This window comes from Pecten maximus, chromosome 4 (assembly GCF_902652985.1).
Source record: "Pecten maximus chromosome 4, xPecMax1.1, whole genome shotgun sequence".
Classification (NCBI taxonomy): Eukaryota; Metazoa; Mollusca; class Bivalvia; order Pectinida; family Pectinidae; genus Pecten; species Pecten maximus.
The window spans coordinates 2,732,388-2,745,062 of NC_047018.1; positions in this window are offsets into that span (position 1 = coordinate 2,732,388).

The window sequence follows — 12,675 nt, forward strand, 5'->3', positions numbered from 1 at the left end:
TGTGATCTCTCAATATCTTATTTACACTGATCTGTAAGTATCTTATTTATGGGGATCTCTCAATGTCTTATTTACTGTGATCTCTCAATATCTTATTAATGGTGATCTCTCAATATCTTATTTATGGTGATCCCTCAATATCTTATTTACTGTGATCTCTCAATATCTTATTTACACTGATCTGTAAGTATCTTATTTATGGGGATCTCTCAATGTCTTATTTACTGTGATCTCTCAATATCTTATTAATGGTGATCTCTCAATATCTTATTTATGGTGATCCCTCAATATCTTATTTACTGTGATCTCTCAATATCTTATTTACACTGATCTGTAAGTATCTTATTTATGGGGATCTCTCAATGTCTTATTTAAAGTGATCCCTCAATATCTTATTTACAGTGATCTCTCAATATCTTATTTACAATGATATCATTAACCAGATATCCAATTAACTGGATATCTAATTATCTGAGTGACATACCATTAACTGGATATCTATTTATCTGAGTGACATACCATTAACTGAACATCTAATTATCTGAGTGACATACCGTTAACTGGATATCACATTGTCTGAGTGACGTACTGTTAACTGGATATCACATTATCTGAGTGACATACCGTTAACTGGATATTTAATTGTCTGAGTGACACACCGTTAACTGGATATCAAATTATCTGAGTGACACACCATTAACTGGATATCTAATTATCTGAGTGACATACCATTAACTGGATATCACATTATCTGAGTGACATACCGTTAACTGGATATCACATTGTCTGAGTGACGTACTGTTAACTGGATATCACATTATCTGAGTGACATACCATTAACTGGATATCACATTATCTGAGTGACATACCATTAACTGAATATCTATTTATCTGAGTGACATACCATTAACTGAATATCTATTTATCTGAGTGACATACCATTAACTGAATATCTATTTATCTGAGTGACATACCATTAACTGAATATCTAATTATCTGAGTGACATACCATTAACTGAATATCACATTATCTGAGTGACATACCATTAACTGAATATCAAATTATCTGAGTGACACACTATTAACTGGATATCAAATTATCTGAGTAACATACCATTAACTGAATATCTAATTATCTGAGTGACATGCCATTAACTGAATATCAAATTATCTGAGTGACACACCATTAACTGGATATCAAATAATCTGAGTGACACAGTGTTAACTGAATATCTAATTATCTGAGTGACATACCATTAACTGAATATCTAATTATCTGAGTGACATACCGTTAACTGGATATTTAATTATCTGAGTGACATACCATTAACTGAATATCTAATTATCTGAGTGACACTCCATTAACTGGATATCAAATTATCTGAGTGACACAGTGTTAACTGGATATCAAATTATCTGAGTGACATACCATTAACTGGATATCAAATTATCTGAGTGACATACCATTAACTGAATATCTAATTATCTGAGTGACATACCGTTAACTGGATATTTAATTATCTGAGTGACATACCATTAACTGGATATTTAATTATCTGAGTGACATACCATTAACTGAATATCTAATTATCTGAGTGACATACCGTTAACTGGATATTTAATTATCTGAGTGACATACCGTTAACTGGATATCTAATTATCTGAGTGACATACCATTAACTGGATATCAAATTTTTAAAGTGACATATGTGTACTGTTAACTGAATATCTAATTATCTGAGTGACATACCATTAACTGAATATCTATTTATCTGAGTGACATACCATTAACTGGATATTAAATTATCTGAGTGACGTACTGTTAACTGGATATCACATTATCTGAGTGACATACCATTAACTGGATATCACATTATCTGAGTGACATACCGTTAACTGGATATCACATTGTCTGAGTGACATACTGTTAACTGGATATCACATTATCTGAGTGACATACCGTTACCAAGATATCAAATAATCTGAGTGATAAAGTGTTACCCAGATATCTAACTATTGGAAAGAGGGGTATTGGTTAGGAAGTCTTTATAAGATATTAATAGGAATATCACTTTACAGATTTAATCCTGACCATATAAAGAATACTTTCTATAATCTGTTAGATTTGTAGTGTCATGCAGGCGTTATTGTGTGTGTAAGTTTAGTGACACTCTGGGAGGTGACTGTGTAGCTACCTAACTGACATTCCGACACATTCACAAACGTTGAACGAAGAAAGAGAAAACGTTATTCACTTATCAGAATTGTGTGCTCACTACACAACAACAGGGCTCTACCTTTAGGTGGGTGTGGGTTATGGTCATTACCCTCTTCATTGTGTTAAACTACAAAAGGATAGACAGGTAGGTAACAATTATTTATTTTTCATGGTTGACTTCGAGATTGACAAGAAAATTGTTGTTTTAAGGTCTCGGTCGCTATCAGTTTACAAGTACTTCCTGTCGTGATTCTAACATACCAGCCAGGTAATCAGCCACCTGAAGGAGTCGCCTGGTGGTATCTGGTCGGCGGATAATGTACACACGCCTGGCTAACACAGACATAGGCACATGTGCTTCGTGAGGACATAAGTTTCTTTAGTGTTTAATTGGATTTATTCCTCTTATTAACAGGAAAAAAGTATGAAAACTTGAAGGTGAGTCTGAATGTTTATTTTGAACAACTTTTATGTCCATCATTGATAGAATGTTTTGTGTCAGGGACCATGAATTTTGTGTCTGGGGCTGTTGAATTTTGTGTCAGGGACCATGAATTTTGTGTCTGGGGCTGTTGAATTTTGTGTCTGGGGCTGTTGAATTTTGTGTCTGGGGCTGTTGAATTTTGTGTCAGGGACCATGAATTTTGTGTCTGGGACCGTGAATCTTGTGTCAGGGACCGTGAATTTTGTGTCTGGGGCTGTTGAATTTTGTGTCTGGGGCTGTTGAATTTTGTGTCTGGGGTTGTTGAATTTTTTGTCTGGGGATTTTGAATCTTATGTCTAGGGGTGTTGAATTTAGTGTCTTGGACTGTGAATCTTGTGTCCGTGGCTCTTGAATTTTGTCTCTGGGGTTAATTGTGTATTCAGGATTTTCTAGCTATCTCACTTCCAGGGTTGTATAATCAAGACTGTTGATATTGTGTCACAGTGCTGTTAAATCTAAGACTGTGGAATCTTGTTAGCTGCTTTTGAATCTTAATTATGTTTCAGGCTGTTGAATCTGACATTTGGGGCTGTTACTGATCTTATATTTGTGGATTAGTTGAATTTTATGTGAGGGACTGTTCAATTTTGTTAGGGCTATTGAATCTTATTTAAGGAGCCTGTTTAATCCTGAATAAATTTCCATAGGATAAATCTAACCATTTATATATATATATATATGTATGGTGACCCTGTAAATCTAACCATCTATATATATATATGTATGGTGACCCTGTAAATCTAACCATCTATATATATATATATGCATGGTGACCCTGTAAATCTAACCATATATATATATATGTATGGTGACCCTGTAAATCTAACCATCTATATATATATATATGTATGGTGACCCTGTAAATCTAACCATCTATATATATATATATGTATGTATGGTGACCCTGTAAATCTAACCATCTATATATATATATGTATGGTGACCCTGTAAATCTAACCATCTATATATATATATATATATATGTATGGTGACCCTGTAAATCTAACCATCTATATATATATTATATATATGTATGGTGACCCTGTAAATCTATCCATCTATATATATATATATATGTATGGTGACCCTGTAAATCTAACCATATATATATATATATATATATGTATGGTGACCCTGTAAATCTAACCATCTATATATATATATATGTATGGTGACCCTGTAAATCTAACCATCTATATATATATATGTATGGTGACCCTGTAAATCTAACCATCTATATATATATATATATATATGTATGGTGACCCTGTAAATCTAACCATCTATATATATATATATGTATATTTACATTTACACTGCAGCCCAACTATATAACTTTACCAAGCTCACTTGGAAGTTATGAGTCCATAACTTCCAAATCTTTATTATGACGTCATTGATATAGTGACGTCATAATTGTCACGTCTGGCATTAACGAAAGATGGCTGTTGAAAAGGCTGTTCCGTCTTTGACGATAATAATTTGTTCATTCATCGTCGGAGCAAAATTCCTGGATATAGTCTTTAAAAATCATTGTCAAATGTAAATATAAGCATTGAACTGCTTTTAGTTGGAAGTTATGGGCTGATGAATGCCAACTGGACAAAGGCAAATTCAACATCAAGCGCGCTTCATTAAATTTGCCTTTGTCCAGTTGGCATTCATCAGCTCATAACTTCCAACTGAAAGCAGTTCAATGCTTAAATGGTGACCCTGTAAATCTAACCATCTATATATATATATATGGCCATGGTCCTGTGTCACCATCTTTGTTGTGGTTACCATGGTTCTGTGTCACCATCTTTGTTGTGGTGGCCATGGTTCTGTGTCACCATCTTTGTTGTGGTGGCCATGGTCCTGTGTCACCATCTTTGTTGTGGTGGCCATGGTCCTGTGTCACCATCTTTGTTGTGGTGGCCATGGTTCTGTGTCACCATCTTTGTTGTGGTGGCCATGGTTCTGTGTCACCATCTTTGTTGTGGTGGCCATGGTTCTGTGTCACCATCTTTGTTGTGGTGGCCATGGTTCTGTGTCACCATCTTTGTTGTGGTGGCCATGGTTCTGTGTCACCATCTTTGTTGTGGTGGCCATGGTTCTGTGTCACCATCTTTGTTGTGGTAACCATGGTTCTGTGTCACCATCTTTGTTGTGGTGGCCATAGTTCTGTGTCACCATCTTTGTTGTGGTAACCATGGTTCTGTGTCACCATCTTTGTTATGGTGGCCATGGTTCTGTGTCACCATCTTTGTTGTGGTGGCCATGGTTCTGTGTCACCATCTTTGTTATGGTGGCCATGGTTCTGTGTCACCATCTTTGTTGTAGTGGCCATGGTTCTGTGTCACCATCTTTGTTATGGTGGCCATGGTTCTGTGTCACCATCTTTGTTGTGGTGGCCATGGTTCTGTGTCACCATCTTTGTTGTAGTGGCCATGGTTCTGTGTCATCATCTCTGTTTTGGTGGCCATGGTTCTGTGTCACCATCTCTGTTGTGGTGGCCATGGTTCTGTGTCACCATCTTTGTTGTGGTGGCCATGGTTCTGTGTCACCATCTTTGTTGTAGTGGCCATGGTTCTGTGTCATCATCTCTGTTTTGGTGGCCATGGTTCTGTGTCACCATCTCTGTTGTGGTGGCCATGGTTCTGTGTCACCATCTTTGTTGTGGTGGCCATGGTTCTGTGTCACCATCTCTGTTGTGGTGGCCATGGTTCTGTGTCACCATCTTTGTTGTGGTGGCCATGGTTCTGTGTCACCATCTTTGTTGTGGTGGCCATGGCTCTGTGTCACCATCTTTGTTGTTGTGGCCATGGTTCTGTGTCACCATCTTTGTTGTGGTGGCCATGGTTCTGTGTCACCATGGTTCTGTGTCACCATCTTTGTTGTGGTGGCCATGGTTCTGTGTCATCATCTTTGATGTGGTGGCCATGGTTCTGTGTCACCATCTTTGTTGTGGTGGCCATGGTTCTGTGTCACCATCTCTGTTGTGGTGGCCATGGTTCTGTGTCACCATCTTTGTTGTGGTGGCCATGGTTCTGTGTCACCATCTTTGTTGTGGTGGCCATGGCTCTGTGTCACCATCTTTGTTGTTGTGGCCATGGTTCTGTGTCACCATCTTTGTTGTGGTGGCCATGGTTCTGTGTCACCATGGTTCTGTGTCACCATCTTTGTTGTGGTGGCCATGGTTCTGTGTCATCATCTTTGATGTGGTGGCCATGGTTCTGTGTCACCATCTTTGTTGTGGTGGCCATGGTTCTGTGTCACCACATATAGGTATCACTATGTCGATGTTGACAGAATGTCATTCACACAGAAATGTCTTTGCAATAACTTGAGTTGCCTTGGACTGATCAAACTTCATGCAGAGGGATTGTTGTTTCAGGTCCCAATTGCAAAGGTCATGTTCACTATTGCTTAATATAGAAAATTTCCTTTTGGCTCATCAAACTCAATTTTCATGCAGTTTTTGGGATTGTTTTTTTTTTACTGGTCCAAGGGTCTAAGATCAAGATCACTGTTACTAGAAATAGAAAATCCCTTTCTGTACAATAAGGCTTGAGTGATGCTAGTCTTGCTTACTTTTTTAACATTGTTTCTTCAAGTGAAAAATGTTTCTATTTCTTTGTAATTCTTGATTATCACAGGGTGTTCTCAATAACCAAGATGCCAAGACACCTGATATTGATTCTGTAGCATGCTGGGATGAAAGGCTACAAAATTTGTTTAAATGAATGACCTTGAGCTAACTTTTAAGGTCAAAACAGTCTAATATGCTAAAATCTTCAAACAACTTCTTTTTAATAACCAAGAGTCTGAGAGGCCTTTTGGTGTAGCTGTAGCCTGCTTTGGTAAAGGGCAACCAAATACTTCCAATGGATAACCTTGACCTTTTGTCTGCTGTAGGTCGCAGTGGAAAAACATTTTAAAATCTTCTAATGATTTCTCAATAACCAGGAGGCCAGACCTTTTATTGGGCCTGTAGCATGCTGGGTTGAATGACTTTGACTTATCTCCAAGGTTGCAGGAGACACATTTGTTTAAAACTAAAAATTAAAAAGGTTTCAAGTTATGACATTTGACCAGTGATATGCTGGGATGATATTCAAATGAATGACTTTAATGTTTTTTCAAGGTCATAGAAATCAGAAACGTTGAAATATTTTAACATCAGTCCATTGATCAATATATATTATCCAATACCTGTACACAGTATATCTCTAAATAAAACCCACAGCAATAATTCATCAATGACTTCTACTTTTCAAACTCATAATACTTAACAAATGAATGTTTCACCTTAAACCCATTTCTCGAAATTTAATATAGGTGAGGAATACAGGCCCATTGGGTCTCTTGTTCCCATTACCTTGCTTTTGTCACCATAGGGCGTTAAACAATACTAATCTGATTATGTCATACATAGGGTATAGTTACCTCATGATGACAAATGTTTGACATTTCATCAACCTGTTGTTGAATGACGTAAGTACGATGTACATGTGGTGACATTGTCATTTAGATCATAAATATGTATAAACCAGTAGGGCCTACCAGTTTTTATAGAATGTTTAATTTCTGATTTGTTATTGTGACATTGTTATGATGTAAGACTGTGGGATTGAGTGCACGCCAGACATTGTACCAACCTGACCAGGCGATGTTACAGACCTCTAGCTCGCTAGCTGGTAGTCAGTCTGTCTGAGTGCTGAAATGCTCTGTCCGACACATCATACCATGTTAGGGATTAAACTAAATGTTTTGACATGTCAGATTGTAGCTAAGATAATATTTTGATGAGATACAATGATGTTTTCAAAGCATTATTTTATAGATATTTTTGAAACTAAGCCAAATTTTTAGCTGTTGACTGTACATCAGTTTCATTCTGTCTAAATTCCCAACAGCTGAATGTTAATATTGATTATTCATTAATCTTGTGTTTTTAACGTCGCATATATTTCTGGAAAATTAGTTGAAATGGAATATCTATCTATAATCAAATTGAACAAGTCTACTTTCGATTCCGAGTCCAGGAATCCTTTTAGCTGTACACCTTTTAGAAGTCAGACTCTAACAGCATTTTTGATTGGATTATTTTATTCAGTGTGCCAATGTTCATGTAATTAGACCATTTTGCCTGCGAGGGAGAAGTATTATTTGGTAATGGGGATTTAGTGAAGGTTTTGTAAAGAATACAAGATGAAACTTCAGCTGGCAGTGGTCAGATTATGATGAGGACACCTGTCATTAACTGATTCTCATGTAGTTAGGTATTAAACTGATAGGATGTCATCACCAAGTTTTACCAGGCAAAACAGCCGGACATAGGTGGAAATTTTCCCTACAGCCAATCATATTGACACAAAATATTTCTGTCCTAGAGCAGCAATGTTGAACTTTTTACGTCAGATTGTGGAAGGACTGAAAGTTACCAAGTATTAACTTAAACGATTAATTTGATTCCATTATATTCTAGATCTAAGGTGTTTGATACACTCATCGTCGGAAGGGTGACCAAGTGCTTACATTATAGGTGTAGATACCATATAAGAACTTTAAAGTGTGAAATTGGAAAAGAAATCTGAAAAAGAATCCCTGCTGGGTATGAAATATTTATTTCCATATCTGGAAATGAGGTTGAAATAAGAGATTAAGAGTTGACATTTTTGTGTGAATGTTTGATTGTTCCGTTGTAGACAGGAAGACTTGACATTTTCATAGAATTCAGACATTTGTCCATGCCTGTACCTTGTAGATGTCGCGAGACCAGAAGAGGTTGAGAGACCATCGACTGTGGGGCCAACTGTGGGGTCGGATGCTGTGATCTAATAGGTCCTTTTATCACAGACAGCAAATATGTCACCTAATGGCAGTTTGTAGTCGGCACATACAGCGCGGTCTTAATGTGTTGAGAATTTCCAGGTCTTAGCCAGTCACCAAAATAACATATTTAATCATTGATGCGACTTTTGTGATACAAATACAGAGTAAAAGGTGATAATGTTTCTAATTCTGTAAGAGAATCTCAAGGACATAGCATGGCAGAAGGGTGGAGTGATAGTAAGAATAAACTGTCGAGTAATCGTTTTGCTGAACAAATGTTTTCAGACGTGAAGTGGGTTATCGGCAAGTGGATGCTTTGTTTATATTTCTCCATGATGGAGTATAGGAGAGTGGAGATTTAGTGACAACAGGAAATCCTTCATTTAGTAAATCCAATTAAACCAGTTTACATATTGATAAGAACATTGAACTTGATCAATAGCAGGCCCCTTTAACCGTCTGCTCCGGCACTTGTAAGTCGCCAATGCCTTTCATCATTGTGTGACAGAAGTTTTAAATGGAGGTGCATGCCCGTGATTTACATCACAATCAAGTACATTTCAATTGGTTGCCATAGCAAATACCATCAAATGTCGCGATTCTGGTCTGCTGAGCGATGGGTAAGGACCGATAAGGACCTCTTTTGCTCAACTTGCTGTGACATTACAATGGATTACTATTGTCAACCCAGCACATAATGTAATATAGCAAGGTAACCACATTTAACAATGACAGCCACGACGACATTCTTCTACAAGAATGCAAGGTCATAGATATTTATGTAATTAGTTGTAGATACAAGATTTATCCAAATTAGATTTACCTGTCAAACAGCTAGAGACAGGTGTGTTAACAGTTTGTCTCAGTAGTTACTATCACATCTTTGTTTATTTGGATGAAACCTGAAAAATTGTTAACTTGGGTGACACCAATTAACCCTTCTAGATTCTTGTTAACTTTTTGATGAAATTTGTATGCTTCAATTAAAAGTTGAAATGAAATAAGATTTGTTCTCTTGAAATTTCGGTGCAGATGAAGCTGAGACATAAGCTGGTGAATAGGATGTTGTTGCAAAGTTATAAATAGCTCCATATACACATTGGCTTCATTTAAACGTGAGAGAATTGATTTAGTAAAAGTTAAGTACAAATTGACTTACACCAGAAAATTATGTAGAAAGAGGGATATGATATTGGTTTCCTGGCACCGCTACAGTGTGGTGGGTAGAAGTACTGTGTATGTCACATAACAGCCTTAGGAGACAAATCAGATGTCATGTGACCGGAATCATTCCTGGTTATGGCTTTCATGCTTCTATAATGACGAAGCTCTGCCATAGAAAGCAAGGAACCTCTGACAAATGCGTCTCCAGGTGGCCCTAAGATGATACGTGGCTTGCGATTGATGTGCCTCCAGTAAAAATATGTGAAACTCCTGAGACATATGACACACTGACAAGGACAAAGGATTGTGTTAGGAGAGAAAATGTCTTCCACAAAAATTCTAGTGCTCTAATGTAATTTCTCTCTCCAAAGTTATGGTGAGATGTACAATCACCACCTGGTGCTGAAATGTACTCTGGACGGGGGATCGCGACATCGAAGGAACGTGGAATAAAAAAACGGAACAATTTAGAGGTTCACAATGTCTCCTATATAGTATTACCAATGAGGCTGTATTCTCTAGGTAGGCTGGTGATTATCGGCCCATGACGTTGATGATCCAGTCTGACGTTCCATTGGTTTTTGACAATAATAAATACCCAGTAAATGTGCAAATTTTGGTCCAACTAATCAGTAACAGACATGCAATGGTTTAAAATTGGTCTAACATGCTCAGCTAGACAGCCGGTCAGTGTTGGCTGCCGATATCTTATCGTGTTAGTCCAGGTAGTGCTTTAATTATGTATGTCCTGGTCGTAAGGCTGATCGACTATCACTACATTACCATAATCATTTGATCTACAAAGGATGTACAGGTGTCTGAGGGATGTTGTATTGTTGTGCTTTTGTCAGGCAATTTAAATGTAATGGAATTAAACTCTGTGTACCCTCTGTAACAATGGAAAGTGATCAGTGTACTGTCACATTGACACTTAATGCTGTTTGACCATTCATAGTCGGGGTTTGACCATTCATAGCTAAGGTTTGACCATTCATAGCTAAGGTTTGACCATTCATAGCTAAGGTTTGACCATTCATAGCTTGGGTTTGACCATTCATATCTGGGGTTTGACCATTCATAGCTAAGGTTTGACCATTCATAGCTAAGGTTTGACCATTCATAGCTGGGGTTTGACCATTCATATCTGGGGTTTGACCATTCATATCTGGGATTTGACCATTCATATCTGGGGTTTGACCATTCATATCTGGGGTTTGACCATTCACAGCTGGGGTTTGACCATTCATATCTGGGGTTTGACCATTCATAGCTGGGGTTTGACCATTCACAGTTTTTAGGTCACCTGAGACGAAGTCTCAAGTGACCTATTCTAATCGCCTTTTGTCCGTCGTCCTCCGTCGTCCGTCGTCCGTCCGTAAACTATTTACATTTTCAACTTCTTCTCCAAAACCACTTAACCAAATTCAATGAAATTTGCCAGAAAGTTACTATGGCTGAAGGTCAACCAAAAAAAATTGTGAATTATATGGTCCCCACCCCCCGGGGGCCTGAGGGGTGGGGCCAAAATGGGTCAAATTGACTAAAACTTCAAAAATCTTCTTCTCTACTCTCATATTTGGTAGAATCAAAAACTCTCCATAGATGGAAGGGTCTTATGGTGCTTTACCAAAACTGTGAATTTAATGACCCTTTGGTCTCACGTTTGTCCCTGGGGAGGGGGTAAACTTTAGTATAGTTTATATAGGGAAATCACATTTTTGACCGTTATTTGTTGGATTTGTATTGGAAGTCATTCTAACCTGGTCAACATTATCAGCATGGGATAACAGTTTGATGGAATGTACATGTTGGCCCTGACTGAACCCCAGGGCTGAGGGGCGGGGCTAAAAAGGGTCTAATTGACTGAAATTTCAAAAATCTTCTTCTCAATACCTATATAAAATAGAATCAAATACTATTCATAGAAGGAAGGGTTTCATGGTGTTTTACTTAAATTGTGAATTTCATGACCCTGGGGTCTCACGTTTGCCCCTAGAGAGAGGGTAAACTTTGCTATAGTTTATATAGGGAATTCATATTTTTGACAATCATTTGTTTTATTTCTATTGGAATTCATTCTTACTTTCTTAAAATTATCAGCATGGGATGACAGCTTAATGATATGCACATATTGGCCCTGACCGGCCCCTTGGACTGATGGGTACGGCCAAAAAGGGTCAATTAAATTAACTGAAATATTTCAAATTTCAGGTGACCGTTAAGGCCCTTTGGGCCTCTTGTTGTTAGATAATTTTACAGCTGGGGTTTGACCATTCACAGTTTTGGTTAGATAATTTTATAGCTGGGGTTTGACCATTCACTGCTGGGGTTCAACCATTCATAGTTCACAACAAGCCTCGATAAACAACCAGTTGAGGTGTCAATACCATTACACCTACAGTTAACTAGTACACCTGTATCTCTGGTCAGTACAGGTAAGCTGGGTCAAAGGTCACATTTGGTTGGGCAGGTATGCACATTGAGTCACCCCTGAATATAAACAGATCAACAGGAATTTCCACTTATACGTCTGGGATGGTGTGTCCTGTTCCCAGGTAAACTATCAACAGAGGTACACAGGATCTCAGGTACATTATGTATTACCAGGTATTCTAATCAGCAAATTTACTGTGTGCTGTGTAGATGTAGATTCTTAGCCACCATATACTTTCAATTCTCCATCAATAATCCTTACCTATGATCCTACACGACAGTGCTATACAGGTGTTAGAGGATCCAGAGGTAACGATACTGATCTTACTATACAGGTATTGGAGGACTACAATACTGATCTTACTGTACAGGTATAGGAGGACTACAATACTGATCTTACTATACAGGTATTGGAGGACTACAATACTGATCTTACTATACAGGTATTGGAGGACTACAATACTGATCTTACTATACAGGTATTGGAGGACTACAATACTGATCTTACTGTACAGGTATTGGAGGACTACAATACTGATCTTACTGTACAGGTATTGGA